We start from the raw sequence: 18,453 nt of genomic DNA on the forward strand, positions 1-18,453 counted from the left end.
TCATCCGCTGCAATAAATATTTGGTTGGTTTATTGGCTTTCCTCCCATAAGCATAGAAAGTAAGACCAGGTTCCTTCCCAAACTGCAGTTCTGAGCCATGAGAGTTCTCAGCGTGCAGACAAGATCCTGAAACCACAACCCAATGTTGGGAAGAAAGCCATGTGTGGGTCTCTTCATAAAAGAGTCTGGGAGGGTATTCTCCTTAAGCGTTTGGTTTTAGCAATGGGATTTGGGGGAGCTTTTATTTTCTATGGTAAAACTTTCTGGATTGTCTGAAATCTTTACTCAGTGTTACTTTTATGATCAGGAAAAACAACAACAACCAGCAATCTTAATGTGAAAGTTTTCTTATTCTCAAATGGGCAAGCATGACAGGGTTCCCAGCTTCCTGCTTTCTCCTGGGGAGGGAAATCCAATGAGGTGGCGTGAACAGACAGCTGAAGGCCCTCTAAGACCAAGATTATAGGAAGCAGCTTTGGTCACTCCTGGGTATTCCTATCCTGTTCCCTGACCCCAGAGAGCATTTGTGGCAGGTCATCACAGATTCCCAGTCTCTTGCCTAGCTAACCACAAAGCATCCTTTCGTCCTCCTTGTAAATATCGCTTCTTCTAGGAAGCCATCCCTGTCCGTGCAAGATTGAATTGTGTCCCTCCCATGTGCTTCAAACCACCTGCACTTTGTGATTATCTGTCTGCCTCCTGGTCACCTCTGTTAGACTGAGATCCCTGAGGCAGAGGTGTCTTCTTCATCTGTTTAGCCTTAGGAACAGTGCCAACAGGCTCCATAAACATTTGTGTGTGTTATATGCCTTGCGTGCCATTGAGTTGGCTCTGACTTCTGGCAACCTTATCAGTGAGTGATGGATATCCACAGGTTCTGTCCTCAGCAAGGTTCAGCCCTGCTCAGCCCCCATAGACTCATGCCTATGGCTTCTCTTACGAAGTCAATCCATCTCAGACCCGGTCTTCCTCTTTTCCTGCTGCCTTCTATTTTTCCCAGCAGGATTATTCTTTCCAAAGAACCCTGGCTTCTCAGGATATGCCTGAAGTAGGGCAGCTTCAATTCTGTCATTCTTGCCTCCAGCGATGTTCCCTTGTACTGAATTGAATAATGATTAATTGGGGAACTTCAATAATCAGAGCAATTTAAGGGATGAGAAGATGAAAAAGAAACCGTTCATTTTCAAGGAACTTTCAACTAGTTGGGGGAGATTGATGTGTCTGATTATAAAACCAAGTGCTAGTTTAAGGGTTCAAATGTCAGTACAAACAGCCAACTCTAAAGACAAGGAAGGTTGGACCCTGAACATTTCTCACTCATTGTTTCCAGCTCAGGATCCCAAACTGAAATGCTACTATGGGGTATGTGCACATGGTTATAAGGGCTCAGGATTTTAGGACCTTTATTAGAATCTGACGCACGATTTTCTGCTGTCAGTTGCCCTAGGAATACCTGCCATTCAACCTTAATTGGTGTTTGTGAAATGCCGTGTCTTCCTCTGCTGAAAGGCTTTGAGTGCTGAGCACTATGGCTGTTACAGCGGTTGTTTTATTATTAAAGCAGTGCCAGTGAGGTTACACAACAGCTTGGGTCAGGAAGTGAAACCAGGGCGCTGATCCCACTGAAGCTACAGAGGATGGGGATTTGGGATGGTAAAATGTTAATTACTCGAGGCAGAATGCAGGCTCCCATCCAGCGCTGTGCTCCTGCAGATCCTTTCGGTCCCGGAGGCTGGGGCTGGCTCTCTGGCCGTGGGTCCTAAGCACCCTTTCCCTCCACTGGCCGGAATGCTGGATTCACTTCGCTGTAAGCTGCCACTGAAAAAGAACCCACTGGCCACCAGCCAGGAGCACACATCTTGTACAGCATCAGGGCTAATGCTGGAAGCTTCCCAGGAGCAGAAGGGCTGTTCCCCTTGCATGCAATCAATTATTTATTTCTAAGCAATGTATTCTTTCTCCTTGCTTCCAGCTCCTGAGGACTCTCTCCAAAGATGGGGTGGGGGTCGAGGAGGTAGGCTTGGGCACACAAGGATGGTAGAAATATCCATTTATAAAGATGAGAAGGTGGACATAGAGATGGACGGGCTTTGGGTCAGGAAGCGCCAGGATTGTTTAATTTAGGGCGGGAGGAAAGCGTCCTGGAGAGGAGGCTGTGGTGGAGGCAATGACAACCTCTCCATAGCTTTTTAGGTCCCAACTTCTAGACACGGATTCAAGAACTTGAATTCTTAACGAAATGTTATTTTTAAGATGATGGGTTTGGCTGACAGGTACAATTCTGGCTAAGAGAGAGGCACTACAGTACCATGAAAAAGAGAGCAGGCTCTGGAGTCAGACAGATCGAGGACCCAATGCCAGGCCCACCAAATACTTTCTATCTGGGTGACCTTGGGGCAAGTTTCCCAACCTCCCTGGCGCCTTGGTTTCCTCTCCGTAAGATTTAGAGAATTTGTAACACTCACAGGTTTAACCAGATTAATTCCTGTAAAGGATTCCGCACCGTACTTGGCACCACGTGGGCACCCAGTAAGTGATAGTCATGATCACCGTCACCTACAGGCCACAGGACGGAGTCCTCCACACTCCCCCAGTAAACAATTAACTAGCACGGCGAACCCCAGCTCTGACGGACGCGTTTATTTGCCCAATAAGGTGCCAGAAAAGAACTCAGTGGAGTCAAACCAATGGCGTTGGCCCTTGTTGTTGGCCGGGCTTTCTTGCTTTTCCACCAATAGTTGGAAGATTTGACTAGCGAGTGACATGCTGACAGCCCAATGACGCACCACCTGCCCACACTCCGCGCTTCGGCGGAGATAAATCAAGGAGCCAGCACGTATACATTCCGTTACTAGGCAGTATCGGATGGAGAGAGGGACTTAGGGGACACTGTGCGAGGGCGAGGCACTAATTAGCTAAAGGAAAAAAAAGAAAAGAAAAAAGAAAAAAGACGATGGTTGCGCCCGGTGAGCTCGGCCGCCATCATGCTCTAATTTCCCCTTCGCCTCTCCCGGTCGGCGACCGAGGAAGCGGCCTCTGGGATGCTAAGGGGGTGTGTCCCCCCGTGATTGGCGCAGGCGGTCCAGCCAATCGTAGCTCGTCAAACGGGAAGCACTTGACCAATGAGGGGCGACGGCAGCGGCGAGGCATTGGAGGGGCGGGGCATTAGCCTGACAAACACAAAAGCCAGCCAGTGAGAGCCGGAGGCATCCTCCCTGCAGCCAATGGCGCGGGGCTGTGGGCGGGCCCCCGGAGTGTTTGTGTTGTGGTTTTGGGGGAGGGAGGCGGAGGGGAAAGTTTGTTTATTTTGTTTTAGTTTCTGGGGGTCCCCGTGTGTCTGGGAGGCGAAGCGGGAGGGACTGACCCCCGTTCTCCTCAGTCCCCCTGCTGCGTCGCTTCCACAGCCGGCGGAGGCGCGGGGGCCGCGCGCAGCGCAGCGCATCGCCTCACAGCGGAACGCCGCGCGCTCGGAACCGGCTCTGCTCGGCGGTGAGTGAGTGAGGACCGCGACGGCCGCCGCCGCTGCTCCCCTCCCCCGCACACCGCGAGCCCGAACGGGGCGGCCGGGAGGGCGAGGACGCCCGCGGGAGCGCGCGGGGCGGGCAGGCCTGTCAAGCTGAGGCGCAGGGCGTGCGAGTCCTCGCGAGTGAGCGAGCGAGCGAGCGCGGCGGGGAGAGGGCCGGGAGGGGCGTGAGCGCGCGCGGGCCCGGCGGGGCGGGGGTCCGGAGCGCGTGCTCCGAGGGGGCAGCCGGCTGGTGGCTTTGACCCGGGTGGGGGGGCGGGGCAGGCGGGTAGGGACGCGGGTGATGTCCCGCCGGCCGCGCAGGGAAGGGGCGCCGGGGATGGCGGGGCCGGGGCAGACGGGCGCGCGGCCGTGGGCGTCACGCGCCGGCAGGTGTGAGCCGGGGAGGGCTTCCGGGCGAGTTCGCTTCCCGTGGCCGGGGGGCCTCGGGGCGGGGAGGGGGGCCCTGTCGCGATGGGAAGCCGAGGCCCGTGGAGGCGCGTGTCCGAGAGGCGTCAGGCCTCGGAGCCTCCTGGCCCGGGTCTGTGTGCAGGACCTGCGTGACCGGGTGGGGGTCCCACCCTCTCACCCCCTCATCCCCTCATCCCAGAGCCCTGCGTGTGTGGCCCCATCTTCGACAGGCAAGTCAGACTTTCCAAGAGGAAACGAGGGGAGTAACGTTGGGATGAAACAGCCCGAGGAATGTTGTCTGCCTTCCGATGGTCCGCCGCCCTTTAGTTTCGGACTAGCGCGGGGTCACCGGCCCACAGCGGGGTCATCGGCCCACAGTGGGGTCCATACACTCGGGTGGCTGCAGACACCCAGTAACGGGAGCCTCTGGAGAGCGCGTCAAGGACCAGCCCATCCTCAGTGCCTTGGGCACGGGGTGCCAGTCTGGGTTTTTTCAGACTCCTCCTTGCTCTCTCATGTTTTGGCTGTTGTATTGCTTTTTAGCATCTGTGCTAGAGATTGAGCCGAGGATAAGGCAAATTTCAACTTGGTCGTTTGTATACCAATGTAAGCAATTGATATACAAACCAATTTTTGTCAAGAGGTGTTTCTCCATAGGCATTGAAAAAAAAAAAAAACCCAAACACGTCGTTAGTTGCACCGACCAAGCAGTTAAACATTATAGCGTTTTGTGAAAGTTTTGACCAGGGAGGCTGTTTCCTTCATCTTCGTGGAGAATTTCATTAGGTCGAGAGCTTCCTTTGATTTGGAGAAAAGCATTGGTGACTCGGGTTTTGAACCGGTATTTATTCTTCTGGTAGTGTTATGTAAATGCCTCCTAAAAAGCAGAACTTTTAGCATTTGTCTTGCAGAGGGTAGTAGTGCTGTCGCTGGTGGTGGGAGGGATATGAATGCAGTAGGTCCCCTACAGTAAGGCAAGTACCCCCGGAATGCAGATCAGACTGGCTCGTCCCACTTGGGACACCTTTATATTTTCTTAGAAGACCGTTTTTAAATTGCTTGTCCCAAACATTATTTGAGCAGAATAGTTTGTGCTATGGCTTCAGGAGAAGACATTTCCAACTGCTTTTCCAAGGTAGCAGATAAATGTCATACCCTTGAAATAAAAGAATGTTGGTCCTCATTCAAAAGGAAGCGCTTAGAAACGTTTAAAATCAGAACAGTATCATTTGTTCAAATGGTAGTAACACGTTTATTGTGTGCTTCCCATATGCCAGCCTCTATATATTTTTGATTGATTGTTTTTGTTAATCCTCACCCCAGGATATTTTTCATTGATTTTTAGCGTGAGAGGAAGGGAGGAAAAGAGACACAGAAAGAGAAACATCAGTGTGATGAGAGACGCTTTGGTTGCCTCTGGTACATGCCCCTGACCAGGGGGCCTGCAACTGAAGTATAGGCCCTTCATGCCCTTGACCGGAATCGAACCCGGGACCCTTCAGTCCACAGGTTGGTGCTCTGTCCACTGAGCCAAACTGTCTAGGGCTATTTTTTTCTAATCCTTATCTTACTCAAGCCTGTTTTATGAGTGAGAAAAGGAGCCTACAAGAGCCACTTAGCTAGGAAGTTCAGGGGCATAGATTTAGTCTCAAGTCTGTCTGGTTTCAAAGCCTGCGCTTGTTCCATTTTGCTCCCTAAGTTATCCAGAGGAAGAAATACGGAAAGGGCACTGGAAAGTAGAGAGGAATAGTAAGGGAAATGCTACGAATGATTCGGTTGCCCCAACCTAACTTAAGAATTTAATGTTAAACTCATTCTTAGCTTTAAAAGTTAAGAACATATGTACCAAAGCGCATCTGTGCTGTTTTTATTTCCTCCCTGTTTAATTTTTATAAAGAAAGTGTATTTCATTAGAGGTCAAGGCTTTCCGAGCCCCTTGCTCAGATCTCCGCTTCCCTACCTTGCTGTTATGATTGATCCTGTGCCCTCTTCCAGGGACCAGGAACTTTTGTATCCAGCACAGTGCTTAGCACATAGTAGGGACACAGTAAATGTTAGTTGACTAAGGAGCAGAGTTGTAATGATATCAGCTTCATTTTAGCAGTTTTAGTTTAATGGGACAATAAAGTGAATAGCTCATGTGCAAAATGCAAATTCTGGAAGAAGAATTAAATGGAACAGCATATGATCTTGGACGTTGGCTCTGCCAGTTTGCTAAATCTCCCAGGTGTACTTATCTGAGCTGTTGTACCATTCTGCTTTTCCTTTCACCTCGAGTTCTAAAAGAGGAGGCTGTAATGACTGCTTCCCTTGACTACTCAATTCTTTGAACCTTTGCATCCTGGCTCCCAACCTCACCACTCACTAAGGCTTTCCCCAGGTCATCAATTACCTAGTGGTTAAATTTACCAGAACATCTTTTTCTGTCTCCCTTCAGCAGTCAGTCCTTGCACTGTCCCCAGCCCCTTTAAATTTATTTTATTTTTTAAAATAACATATAGTAGCATTGACTTTTAGGGTATATCCAGTTCCATGAACGTTAACACATGTATAGATTTATGTGTAACCACCACCACAGCTAGGATACTGAGCAGTTATATTGCACCCCACACCCCAAGTCCTTCATGCTATATCCCTTTTTTTTTTTTTTTTATTGATTTCAGAGAGGAAGGGAGAGGGAGAGAGAGATAGAAACATCAATGATGAGAGGGAATTTTTGATCGGCCGTCTCCTACATGCCCCCTACTGGGGATTGAGCCCAAAATCCAGGCATGTGCCTTGATCAGAATTGAACCCAGGACCCTCTAGTCCACAGGCCGGACGCTCTATCCCCTGAGCAAAACCAGCTAGGGCCATGCTATATCCCTTTTGATATACTTTCTCCTGATTTCAATTCCAGAGGTAAACAAACACTAATGATCAGGCTGGGGCTCCGTTTGTTATTCTTGTTTTCGTTTTCTTTTTTCCTACTCCCTAAAAATGTTAACCTGCATATCCGTGCCTGGCTCCCTTCCATAATCCAAGCAACATCCCCATTTACCTGCTAGAATTCTTCATTACTCCTCTATACTCGCTGTGTTAAAGCTAGGCCTTTACTTCGCCTTCTACACCTGCTCTTTCACCAGATTTTCTGTAATTTTCAGTGGTGCCATCCTTCTCCCAAACTTGGAACTCCGGAACACTTAGAGGGCCTCATAAAAACTCTTATCCCAGACCTGGTATCCTGCTACTCAGCTACAAATTCTGCCCACTTGCTGCCAAGCCAGCTCTGATTCAGTAGGCTGAGTGGAGCGTAGGTAGTTGGAGCATCTGGAACCCCATCAGGATCTGTCTGCTCTTCTGGTCAGAACCCCTCATGGCTTCCCATTGCACTCAGGTTGTTTGGGATTTTATTTACTCCTCCCCCTCCTTTAAAATAATACAAAATATTTACACATATTTTATTCTTTTTATTTTAGAGAGGAAGGAAGGCGGGGAGAGATAGAAACATCAATGATGAGAATCATTGATTTGCACACCCCCCACTGGGGGTTGAGCCCACAACCCAGGCATGCGCCCTGACGGGAAATCCAACTGTGACCTCCTGGTTCATAGGTCAGAGCTCAACCATTGGGCCACACCAGCTGGGTAACCCACCTCCCTGTCTGACTTAACTCTACTTGGTCTCTCAATTCCTTGAATTGCCCAAGCCTTTTTCAGCCTTGATGTTTTTGTACCTACCATTCTCCTGGCTTGGGCTGTTCTTCCCTCCCTGCTTCCTAACCCTATCCTAACCCTAATCCTCTGCTTCCCCCTTGTCTTCACCCACCTGACTTGAGGGTTCAGATTAAATTGTCACTTCCTCAGACCTCGTCCCACTTCCTCCACCCACCCTCAGTTAGATCTCTCAGAGCTCCTGTGATTTTTTTTCTTAGCTCTCACTACAATTTGTGATTCAAGACCATGTCTGTTTTGTTTCTCATGTCTCCAGAGCCTAGCCAAGAATCAGGCGAACAGCAAACTCCCAGGAAATGTTTGCTGGCTGTGTTGTGTCTGGGCTTTTGATTTTATAATTTATTGCTATCTTGTAGTTTCTGGTAACCTTGTTTTCTCCTACCTTCTCTGGGACTTGACCCCACTGTTGGAGGTCTCGCCATGTAGAGAGAGATCAGAAATTGCTGAAGAGGACCCCGATCCTGTTCTCCCTCTGAATTGTGCCTCTGCCTGGAAGCCCTTACCACTGAGCCAGACTAGATCTAAACTAAACTGTTAGCTGAGCCTGCCAAGTCTGCTGAGCAGTGCACCTTGGTTATCTAGACTCGGTCAGCATTTGCAGCTGTTCTCCCCTCGCCTCACCCTGCTCTTGATTTCTTCCTCCTCTCACCGCGCGGTGTGAACTTCCAAAGACAGTGTACCCTTTCTCGCTGAGTCTGCTTACCCTTTGACATTTACTGCTCTTTGACATTGACAATTGCCTCTAGTGTCTTGACCCTACAGATTGCCCCCACACTAATCTTTGTTTATGTTTCCTGCCCCCTCCCCAAATCTGCCCCAGGCACTTAAGTTTGGAAACCTTCAATGGTGTTCCATTGTCCAGATAGTTTAGAAGGCAAGCCACAAATATGAGCCATGTAGATAATTTTAATTTTCCTAGCAGCCACATTAAAACTAGTAGAAAGGGTAAAATTGATCTTTATTTACTTGAGTATATCCAAAATATTATTATATGACCATGTTATCAGCAAAAAAAATATAAAAAATTAAAAAATTGAGATGCTTTATCTTCCTTTTTTCATGTTAAGTCTTTGACATCTGGAGTATATTTTTCAACATCTCAATTCAGACTAACCACATGTCAGATTCTAAGTAGCCACATGTGGCTAATGGTTACCATGCTGAACAGCACACCTCTAAACCATATCCTCAATATAGTTGAAGGGCTGTAACTGGGAATTTCCAGCCGCTGGCCTTTAGATGACTCTGTGTCCCTTATCTAGAGCCAGCTCCTTTTCCAAATATGCGAACATTCCTTGCTGAGAAACCCCGGGGATCCCAAGACCATTCTTATACTTTCAGTTCTCAACATCTCTCCTGAACCCTTTTAACATTAATTTTTTTGTGTCACTTGTAGCAATTACTGATAATATTTGTTTGTTTTGTAATCAGGGGTAACATTAAAATATTTAACAACTGATAAAGCATGGGCACTGACCAATAGGAATAGGTGCCTGGTGAAATAGAATCAATGGAATCTGTACACAGCCTGTATGTTCCCACTGTGTGTACCTGTTGAATCAATAGCTTGGATTATTTTGGGATGTGTATTATCAGCTTCCCTTCAAGAGAGTATGAGTTGAGTTCCTTGAAAGCAGACTTTTATTTTACTCATGTTTGCATTCCTAAGATAGCTCTTGACCTGGCCTGTAGTAGGCAATTTATAAATATCCTAATATATAAAAACCCTGGGCCCATCATGATCAGAGGCTTGACCAACCAGAAGTCAGTCCTGCAGTCAGCCCTGGGTTGCCGTGGCGACCCAGCACTGACTGCTATGGCTGCAGGCGTGGTAACCCAGCACTGACTGCTGAGGAGGCTGCAAATCAGGCCTGAAGAGAGGCCCAAAGAGAGAAGCAGGGTCTGATCTGTAGCCTCTGTGGCAGCTGTTGATCAGCACTTGCCTCTTTCTTTCTCTCTGGGCCTGGCCAGCAGCCATGCCTCCATTTCTCTCCAGACCTCCACTGGGGCTGATAATCAGCTCCACCTTTCTGATCAGGACCCGTTAATAGGCCCAGAGATGCTGACTGGCATAGAAACTGACCAATTAGAGCCAAATCTGGGTGAAGTGTCAGGAGCAAATGGCTGCCTAGGAGGTGGAGCTTTTGACACTAACTAGCATAGAAACTGACCAATCAGAACCAAATCTGGGTTAACTGTGAGGAGCCAATGGCTGCCTAGGAGGCGGAACTTTTGACACTGACTGGCATAGAAACTGACCAGTCAGAACTAAATTGGCCAGCAGAGGAGGGCAGTTTGGGGTTAATCAGGCCAGCAGGGGAGCGGTTAGGGGGTGATCAGGCTGGCAGGCTGGTTAGGAGTTAGCAGTCCCGGATTGTGAGAGGGAGGTCCGACTGCCGGTTTAGACCTGATCTCTGTGGGATTGGGCCTAAACCGGCAGTCAGACATCCCCCAAGGGGTTCCCAGATTGAAGAGGGTGCAGGCTGGGTTGGGGGATACCCCCTACCCAGTGCAAAAATTTCATGCACTGGGCCTCTAGTCCTGTATAATTAAAGCCTAATATGCAAATTGTCCAAACAGTGGAATAACTGGTCGCTCTGACACACTGACTACCAGGGGGCAGGTGCTCAATGCAGGAGCTGTCCCCTGGTGGTCAGTGTACTGTCACAGGGAGAGCACCACTCAGCCAGAAGCTGGGCTCATGAAGCAGTGAGTGGAGCATTAAGGAGCAGTGAGCAGGTGGGTGGTGAGGAGCAGGCCGGGCTGAGGGACACTCTCCCCTCCCCCGCCAGTGCATGAATTTTGTGTACCGGGCCTCTAGTTTTAAATGAATGAACAAATGCTACCCTGCATATAGAAACTAAAATATTGTATTTAAAAAAAAATTATTTTAGAGAGAAACATTGATTTGTTGTTCCACTTATTTATGCATACATTGGTTGATTCTTTTCTCTCTTTTTAAAAAATATATATTTTATTGATTTTTTTACAGAGAGGAAGGGAGAGGGATAGAGAGTTAGAAACATCGATGAGAGAGAAACATCCATCAGCTGCCTCCTGCACACTCCCCACTGGGGTTGATTGGAATCGAACCTGGGACCTTTCAGTCTGTAGGCCGAAGCTCAATCCACTGAGCCAAAAGGGTTTCAGCTATTTGGTTGATTCTTTTATGTGCCCTGACCAGGAATGGAATCCACAATCTTGGTGTATCTGGACAATGCTCTAATCAACTGAGCTACCTGGCCAAAATATAGTAAGTCCTTTGAGGACAGAGATCATGAATTGTGAAGGAGTATATAGCATACTGTCTCCATAGGAACATTTCTTCTGAATGAAGATTTGCTTTTAAATAACTATGCTCATATCTTGTTTTGGATTTTCAGGCTGGGTCAGAAATGAGGTTTGGCTTTAATTTAATGAGACTTATTTTCTGTTGTGGTTTGTGAGCTTCAAAAGAAGAGCTCCTTGGAATTAATGCAAACTCTTCCAGAGTTAGGGGCTCAGTTGATTACTGGAAAGGGACAGAACGAGGGGTTAAAAGTCCTAGGTTGGTTTACATTACAGACATTTGGTTGAGTGCCTACTATGTCCCAAGCACAGGAATGATTGCAAATTCATCTACTATAATAGTATGGAAAAAGTGCCCCTTTATCAAGAGATGCAGAAATGATTCATTCTCCCTAGAGAGATTTAATTCCTCTCTGCTCCCCTATATTTTACTCATTTCTAACCTGGACTATACTGTATTATGTTTTAAGATCTGTTTCTTTTACTGGATTGAGAGTTTCTTAAGAGGAAGGCTGTTGCATTCATCTCTGCATCCCCAAACACATGCTGTACTTACTGTACCTGCCATATTGTAGGCACTCAAATGTTTGAGTAAATAACCTCAAATAAATTACTTGGCTTTGTAGAACCTCAGTTTTTTTCTTTTGTAAGTATGGAATTCTCTGCCTCAGCAAGAATAATCTTTTAAAACTACATACCTGTTCTCTATATGTTATACTTCAAATGTAAAACATTTACTTAAAAACCAAATATAGCTCTGTCTGGTGTGACTCAGGTGGTTTGGCATCATCCTGTGCACTGAAAGGTTGCCAGTTCAATTCCTGGTCAGGACACATGCCTGGATTGTGTGCTCTATCTGTGGTGGGGGGCATATATCGATAGAAGGCAGCTGATCGATGGTTTGCTATCACATCAATGTTTCCCTCTCCCTCTCTCTCTAAAAAATACCAATAAAAAATATCTACACCCCCCCCTCCAAGAATAAATCTGATCATATTTCTTCCCTCCTTTAAACAGTTAATGAGTCTCCCAGACCCTGCTTTCCACTCTCTGGAATATAAACTTTATTAGAACACGTACCTGGTCTGTCTTGTTCACTTGGTGCCAGTGGAGACCCTGCCTCTTTCATGCCGCTCTCCCCTCTGCTGCCTGCATGGTTGCACACTGATCCTCCTGGTCCTTGAGATGCATATTCCTCCCTATTCAAGGTCTCCTCCTGGCACTTGCTATTCCTGTGGCCTATAAGCCTCCCACCCTGTCGTTTAAGCCTCCCTCCCTGGCCTTAGTTGATGCTTCTTCAAGGATTGGAGCTCAGTTTATGTTACTTCTTTAGCGACTTCATAGTCACCCCCAGCCCAGACCAGGAGATGTGCTCCTTTTACACACTCAGAGCACTTAATACAATTGTAATCAAATATTTGTACATCGTTTCCCTGCTAGACCATAGCTACGAGAATAAAACCGCCCTGTCTGTTTTGTTCACGTTTGTAGCACCAGTATTTAGCGCTGTAGCTTATACATAGTAGGTCCTCAATAAATGTTTTTCAAATGAAGTTAGGAAAGAGAACTGAAAATAGAGTTTTTAAAAATCCTTAGTCATTATAATGGCTTAAATAAATTAAATGCATGGGGGCAGGGAGTTTCCTTTTTAAATTATCTCCAGGTTATATTTTTCTTACGCAATGGGTAAACATTTTAAGATTAGAGAAAGAAGGTTGAAATGAAAAACTTTAATTTGTCTGGAAATTTTATTTAGTCATTGTAGACTTTTAATGAGTATCCTTTTAATCTTTACTAGCAGGAATGACCCGAATGGTTATTTCTTTAAAAATCTTTTCATATGCTGGGGACTCACATACCTACAGTTTCACTGAACGTTTGAGGTACACCAGGTGCTGAATGCTGGGACTATCCGGATGGGATGAGAAGAGATCTCTGCTCCTAAGGAGTGCACAGCCAGGAGGGTGAGGCAGACATGGACCCAGATGAGTGCCACTTGGTGTAATAAATACTGTAATGGACAGTACAAGGGAAGTGGCAGAGGTGAAAAAGAGAGTCATCAACACAACTGGATGTCAAGGTAGCTTTCCCAAGGGAGGAAACACTCCCATTAAAGCCCTGAAGGAAAGGCATTCCAGGCGGAGGGCACAGCCTGTGCAGAGGCATGAAGCAGCAGCATATTTGGGACAGGATGTGGAGAATGACTATATAAAGTATGCGTTATAAAGCTGATGTGGGATACAGAGCCAACAGCTAACTTAGACAGGCTAACTGTGGCATGTCACACTCAGACTCTTAGATTATACTGCATTTTAGAACTGGAAATGACCTTAGAAATAATGATGTGATTTCTTATCTTTGAATTCCTGAAGGCATTATAAAGCACTATTCAGAGAAGATCATCATAAACCAGGATGGTGCTTGTCACTTCTGGTGAATATGCTCGAGTGAGTGTAGAGAGTACTTTCAACCGTGCAGATGATTCAGGTGGAGTTGTAGAAAGTGGTGACTCACTTAAACTTATCTTTAGGAGCTGAGGGTAAAGGCGGTGACCTCTTGGTCACCTGAGGTGAGTGCTGATCTGTATCTCTCACCAGGGCCAAACACTGAACCAGTGAAAGGGATGAGATCAGAAAGGATTGCCCAGAGGGTTTCTGGGTACATGTATGGGAAAGATGATTCTGATAGCTTGAAAGTCTTTACAGTACTTTATAGCTTTCCAAGTGGTTCACTGGACCAGCATTAACTTAATTTGTTGAATGGAAACCTAGTCATTTTCCTTCATTTTGATCCTTTTTAGTTCAATAGCTCTTTGCTTTCATGTCCTCCCTCTCCATCTCTCCTTTCCCCTTTCCCCAATCCACCCCATCCCTTGCCATCTTTCATTCTATCACCACTAAATTGTTTTCAGATATAACCGTGGAGTGTCTGTACTTTGCTGGCAAACCAGTGTCTCAGCTTTCCATATCAGGAGCTTGATATTTTTCACAAAGAGATGATTAAGCTCTGGTAGTGCTGATCACACTCGTAAAGATGCTAACTGACCTATTAAATGTCAATTAATACAAATTTTGTATGTTCGTTTATTGACATAGATTACTAGGGGTGAGAAGATAATGGATGGTAGGAAGAGTGAAAGCTGTGTGCAGTTTATTTCAGAATGTTTGGGAAAGAAAGGAAGGAGAAAATAGAAACAGGCAAGATTGAGAAGGCAATATCTTAAGGTAAAATAGAAAACCTGTTTAAAGGTGTATAAGAAAAACCCAGAAGAGAAAGATAAATTAGAGCTTGACTGGAGAAAGTAGCAGGTAATTGGTGGGGCAGGGCCATCAGATTCCTCCCAAGGGCCTGGGTGGAATGAGAATCATTAGAAGTTCTTTATAGTTGCTCAGCTAGAGAAGAGGGGTTGTTGGGCTTCTCTCTTGGATAACGAGCTCAAAACAAGTTTATACAACTTTATTTTTTCTGTGGTCTCCCAGCAGAATGGTTTGCACATAGTAGGTATAAAGTCTAAGAGATAAATTCACAGGATTAAAATAAGATATTAAAACTTTAAACTTGTTTCAACTACCAGTTCATCCTATCTGTGGTTCATGACAAATGAGCATGTTTATGAATCCTGGTATCTTGTGAATAGTACAGTTATACTGTATTCTTTTCCCAAAAGTGTTTTAATTGAATAAATATGTACATTTATTATATATCACAATTTTTTTCTTTTTTAATCCTCACCCCAGGATTGATTTTTTTTTTTTTTTTTTTTTTTTACGATAAGGAAGACAGAAATATTGATGTGAGAGAGAAACATTGTTAGCTGTCTTCCTTACACACCCGACCAGGGATCGAACCCACAACCTAGGCATGTGCCCTGACCAGGACTTGAACCCGCAACATTTTTTATGTATGAGCCACGTGGCCAGAGCAAAACTATACCACAGTTTTTATAGTGCTGTTTTGGAAGTCTTTATTTCAAGGACATAGTAAGAACCTCAAAAAGTGGAAGTGACCTAGGCTTCCCAAGTTAGGCCCAGGTAATATATCAAGAGAAATGTCTTGAGCCCTGGCCAGTGTGGCTCAGTTGGGTGAAACATTATCCTGTACACCAAAAGGTTATGGGTTCGGTTCCCAGTCAAAGCACATACCTAGGTTGCAGGTTTGATCCCAGGTTGGGTGTGTGTGGGAGGCAGCTAATCTATGTTTATCTTTCACATCATTGTTTTTTCGTCTTTCTCTCTCCCTTTCCCTTCCTCTCTCTTTAAAATCAGTTTTTTGTTTTTTGTTTTTAAAGACATGTTTTGAGAATCTGTTCTGCCCTAACATGGAGGAAGGAGATACAAAGTAAAACAAGAAATTGAGGCCCTCCACAGAGTTATGTTTTCCTTCCCCTGAAGATCTTGCTGATGGTGTATCATGTTTAGTAATTTCCTTTTCATGAGATTCTCAGCCAGAATAAAGAAATGAAGGTTCATAAGGAGATATTTTACCTACATGTATATTTCTGTGGGGCTTTTAAATATAAAAGCTTTCCACTTAGATATTCTAGTGGACAACAGATTTTAAAACAAATTTTTCACCAACTATTTTGTCAACCTTTTCACTACAAGAGTTTTATATTTGTAATCCTCAACCCAGGGTTAATTTTTTTTAAAGATAAGGGAGACAGAAATATTGATGTGAGAGAGAAACGGTGCACAAAATTCATGCATGGGTAGGGTCCCTAGGCCTGCTGGTGATCAGGGCCAATCAGGTTCCCCGCCTCCCTGCCTCCTCCTTCCATCATTCCCTCAGCGCCCCCCTGCCATTGCGGGTCACCTGTCATGTTCCATTCCACCCCCTGGTGGTCAGTGCACATCATAGCGAGGCATCAAACTCCCAGTCTCCTGATCGAACTCCCGAGGGGACAATTTGCATATTAGCCTTTTATTATATAGGATACCAAAGCGTTTAAAATTTATGATGTTTTTGTCTGCAGTTTGCTTTCTATTCCCTTAACAAAAGGGCCCACTAGTTATCAGTTCCCACTTAAACCATGCAGGTAAGTCTGTGGGTTGGTATAAAGAGAAATATTTTTGTGCCCCTTACAGTCCCAGTATATGGCCAGAACATGGGCCCCGAGGGGTAAAATATTTTTAAAACACCGAAACAGTTAGTGAAAAGGCTCTTTGTAGGAACAAAACAAAACAAAACAACCCCCCCCCCCCCCACACACACACACACACACACACACACAAAACAAGAGAATGAAAATGCAAAAGACATCACATTTCCAGCCAGTAAGGGCTGGTTTGAAAACTTTGAAAAGGGAACCCTTGCCCCACACACCGCCTGTGAGTTGGCCTCAGCACATCGTGACCCCACCCTCCGCTTCCCGAACCTGCCAGAGCCAGGGCTCGACACTGGAGCCTGTGTTTGCTTTTGAGTGAATGCTCTCTAGACTTCTATTTACTGTACTTAAAAAGGTGTGTTTACTGTCCTTCCTCTTGTTTTCCGTTAGCCGCCTGTGTTTTAGATCTTGGCTTTACCATTCAGGGTGCTTTTCAGAAAGGCTAACTCTGGAGGCTGAGAGGGGCCTTGAGAACTCCCTTAAAAAGTTACTTATTGACTCTTTCAGGTCCCATCATTGGTAACCTGTCCTCCCAGCACTTGGATCTTGAAATCCTGAGACACTGACTCTTGAAACATTGTCAAATCCTTTAGCTCTGTACTCCTTGGCTTTGGACTTAGAACCTCTCATTTTTGTTTTTGTGCCGCCATCCTGATTCTAAGTCATCCTCAGGCTATGTCTGGATTATTAAAATAGCTTCCTGTCAATTGTGCTGGTCCCAATTTCTCCCCAGAAAACATTTCCTACATTCTGTTTTCATTTCCCTTCTTTATCACCCTGTGCGTTCTTACTCCGTGAAGTCCGAGCACCTGTGTCTGAGCCAGGCGCCTATATTGTGTCCATCTATCAGCTGTCATTCACTAGTTTTGAATCTTGGCTTTCTTTCATATAATCTTTTCTCTATTTTCTATATGACTTCCTCCCTTCCCCTCCCATACTTTATAAAGGCTCTGCCTTATATAAAACATTCTGTTTCTGGTTTCCAAGCCATTTTCTTTCTCACTCTCAGAAAACCTTCTCTAAATTTTATTTTTCTTGGAATAATTTCTTATTGGAGACCTCTTCATTTGGGTACAGTTTGGTTTTATTGACATGATTGTGATTAATAAAAATTTACTTAGCTAATTTAAAAAATATATTTTATTGATTTTTTTTTTTTTTTTTAAGAGAGGAAGGGAGAGGGGGAGAGAGATAGAAACATCGATCAGCTGCCTTCTGCACATCCCTTACTGGGAATGTGCCTGCAACCAAGGTACATGCCCTTAACAGGAACTGAACCTGGGACCTTTCAGTCCACAGGCCGACGCTCTATCCACTGAGCCAAACCAGTTTCGGCTGCTAATTTCCTTTATTCTAGTGGAATTTTTGTGCATTTGTGGGGGTTTTGTTGTTTTGTTTTGTTTTTACATACACAATTATATCATTTACAAATAAAGCCAATTTTATTTTCTTACCTTTGAGTTCTGTTTGTTGCCTGTTGTACTTGCTATAACCTCAAGTACCACATTTAATAGAAGTGGTATGAATGTGCATCCTTGCTTTTCCCCCACAGATTTAGGGGGAAGGCTTTGTAGCAGTAAGTGTGATGTTAGCTTGTTTTTCTTAGTTCCCCAGCTAATACTCAGCTGAATACTCAAGGGGTCCCCTGCAGCTCACTTTCTCTGCGCAACTCTTTCCTCTGCGGTACTGCACACTGCAGACGCCAGCTGTCTTGGCCTCCCAGAATCTCAGCTCTATCTTCTCAAATAAGAGAGGTCTCTGCGTTCCACCCGGGTTCCCCTTTCCTGAGCTGTGGCCTGGAAACCACCTAGGCAGCAAGCTCGCTCGGGCAACTGTGTGGCTCACCTTACTTGTTCACCATTTCTCAGGGGTCACTGTCCCTGCCTGCCTGATGTTCAGGGTTTTGAAAATATATTTTATCCGTATTTTTAGTTGTTTTGGGTGCAGGGTACATCTGGTCCCTCTTCCTCCATCTTTTCTGGAAGTGGCAGTCCTGCCTTTTCTTGAAACATCTAAGGAATCATTTAGGAGTTGCTCCCAGAGTATGAGGCATCCTTTGGAATTTCCGGAGAGGAAAATCTTCATTCTTTCAGGGTTGATTTGGTTTTGGGGGGCAACCAAGAATCACTTTTCAAGTCTGGTTAAATGATTTGTCTGGATAATACTCTTTGGGGTCCAAAATGAGTTCAGAGTTATGAGCAGATTTCCTTGTGTAATTTTATTTGTAAACTAGTTTGAAAGCAAAATAGGAGTTTCGAAATATTTTCAGTGGTGACAACCTAATTAAAATAAATATGAAACTTCTTAGGGGGGTATATCTTGAAAAATACATTTGAATGTTTCTATGTATTTATTGGTATATAGTTAGTATCAGTTTATATATTTACAATTTGCACTTACCTGCTTCTTATTAAGCTTTCTTTTAAAAAAAATG

General features: G+C 45.3%; 1 protein-coding gene across 1 annotated transcript in view; it reads left to right on the forward strand.

Moving 5' to 3' along the window:
• The first annotated feature begins 2,804 nt into the window (after positions 1 to 2,804).
• The window catches only part of TNRC6B (trinucleotide repeat containing adaptor 6B), a 217,381-nt gene continuing 201,732 nt past the window's right edge, over positions 2,805 to 18,453 (forward strand). The window contains exon 1 of the mRNA XM_084879087.1: positions 2,805 to 3,489. The gene's annotated coding sequence lies outside the window, so the exon portion shown is untranslated. The remainder of the gene's footprint in view (positions 3,490 to 18,453) is intronic.

The sequence above is a fragment of the Pipistrellus hanaki genome (genome assembly GCF_964339955.1).
Source record: "Pipistrellus hanaki genome assembly, chromosome: 3".
NCBI classification, from domain to species: domain Eukaryota; kingdom Metazoa; phylum Chordata; class Mammalia; order Chiroptera; family Vespertilionidae; genus Pipistrellus; species Pipistrellus hanaki.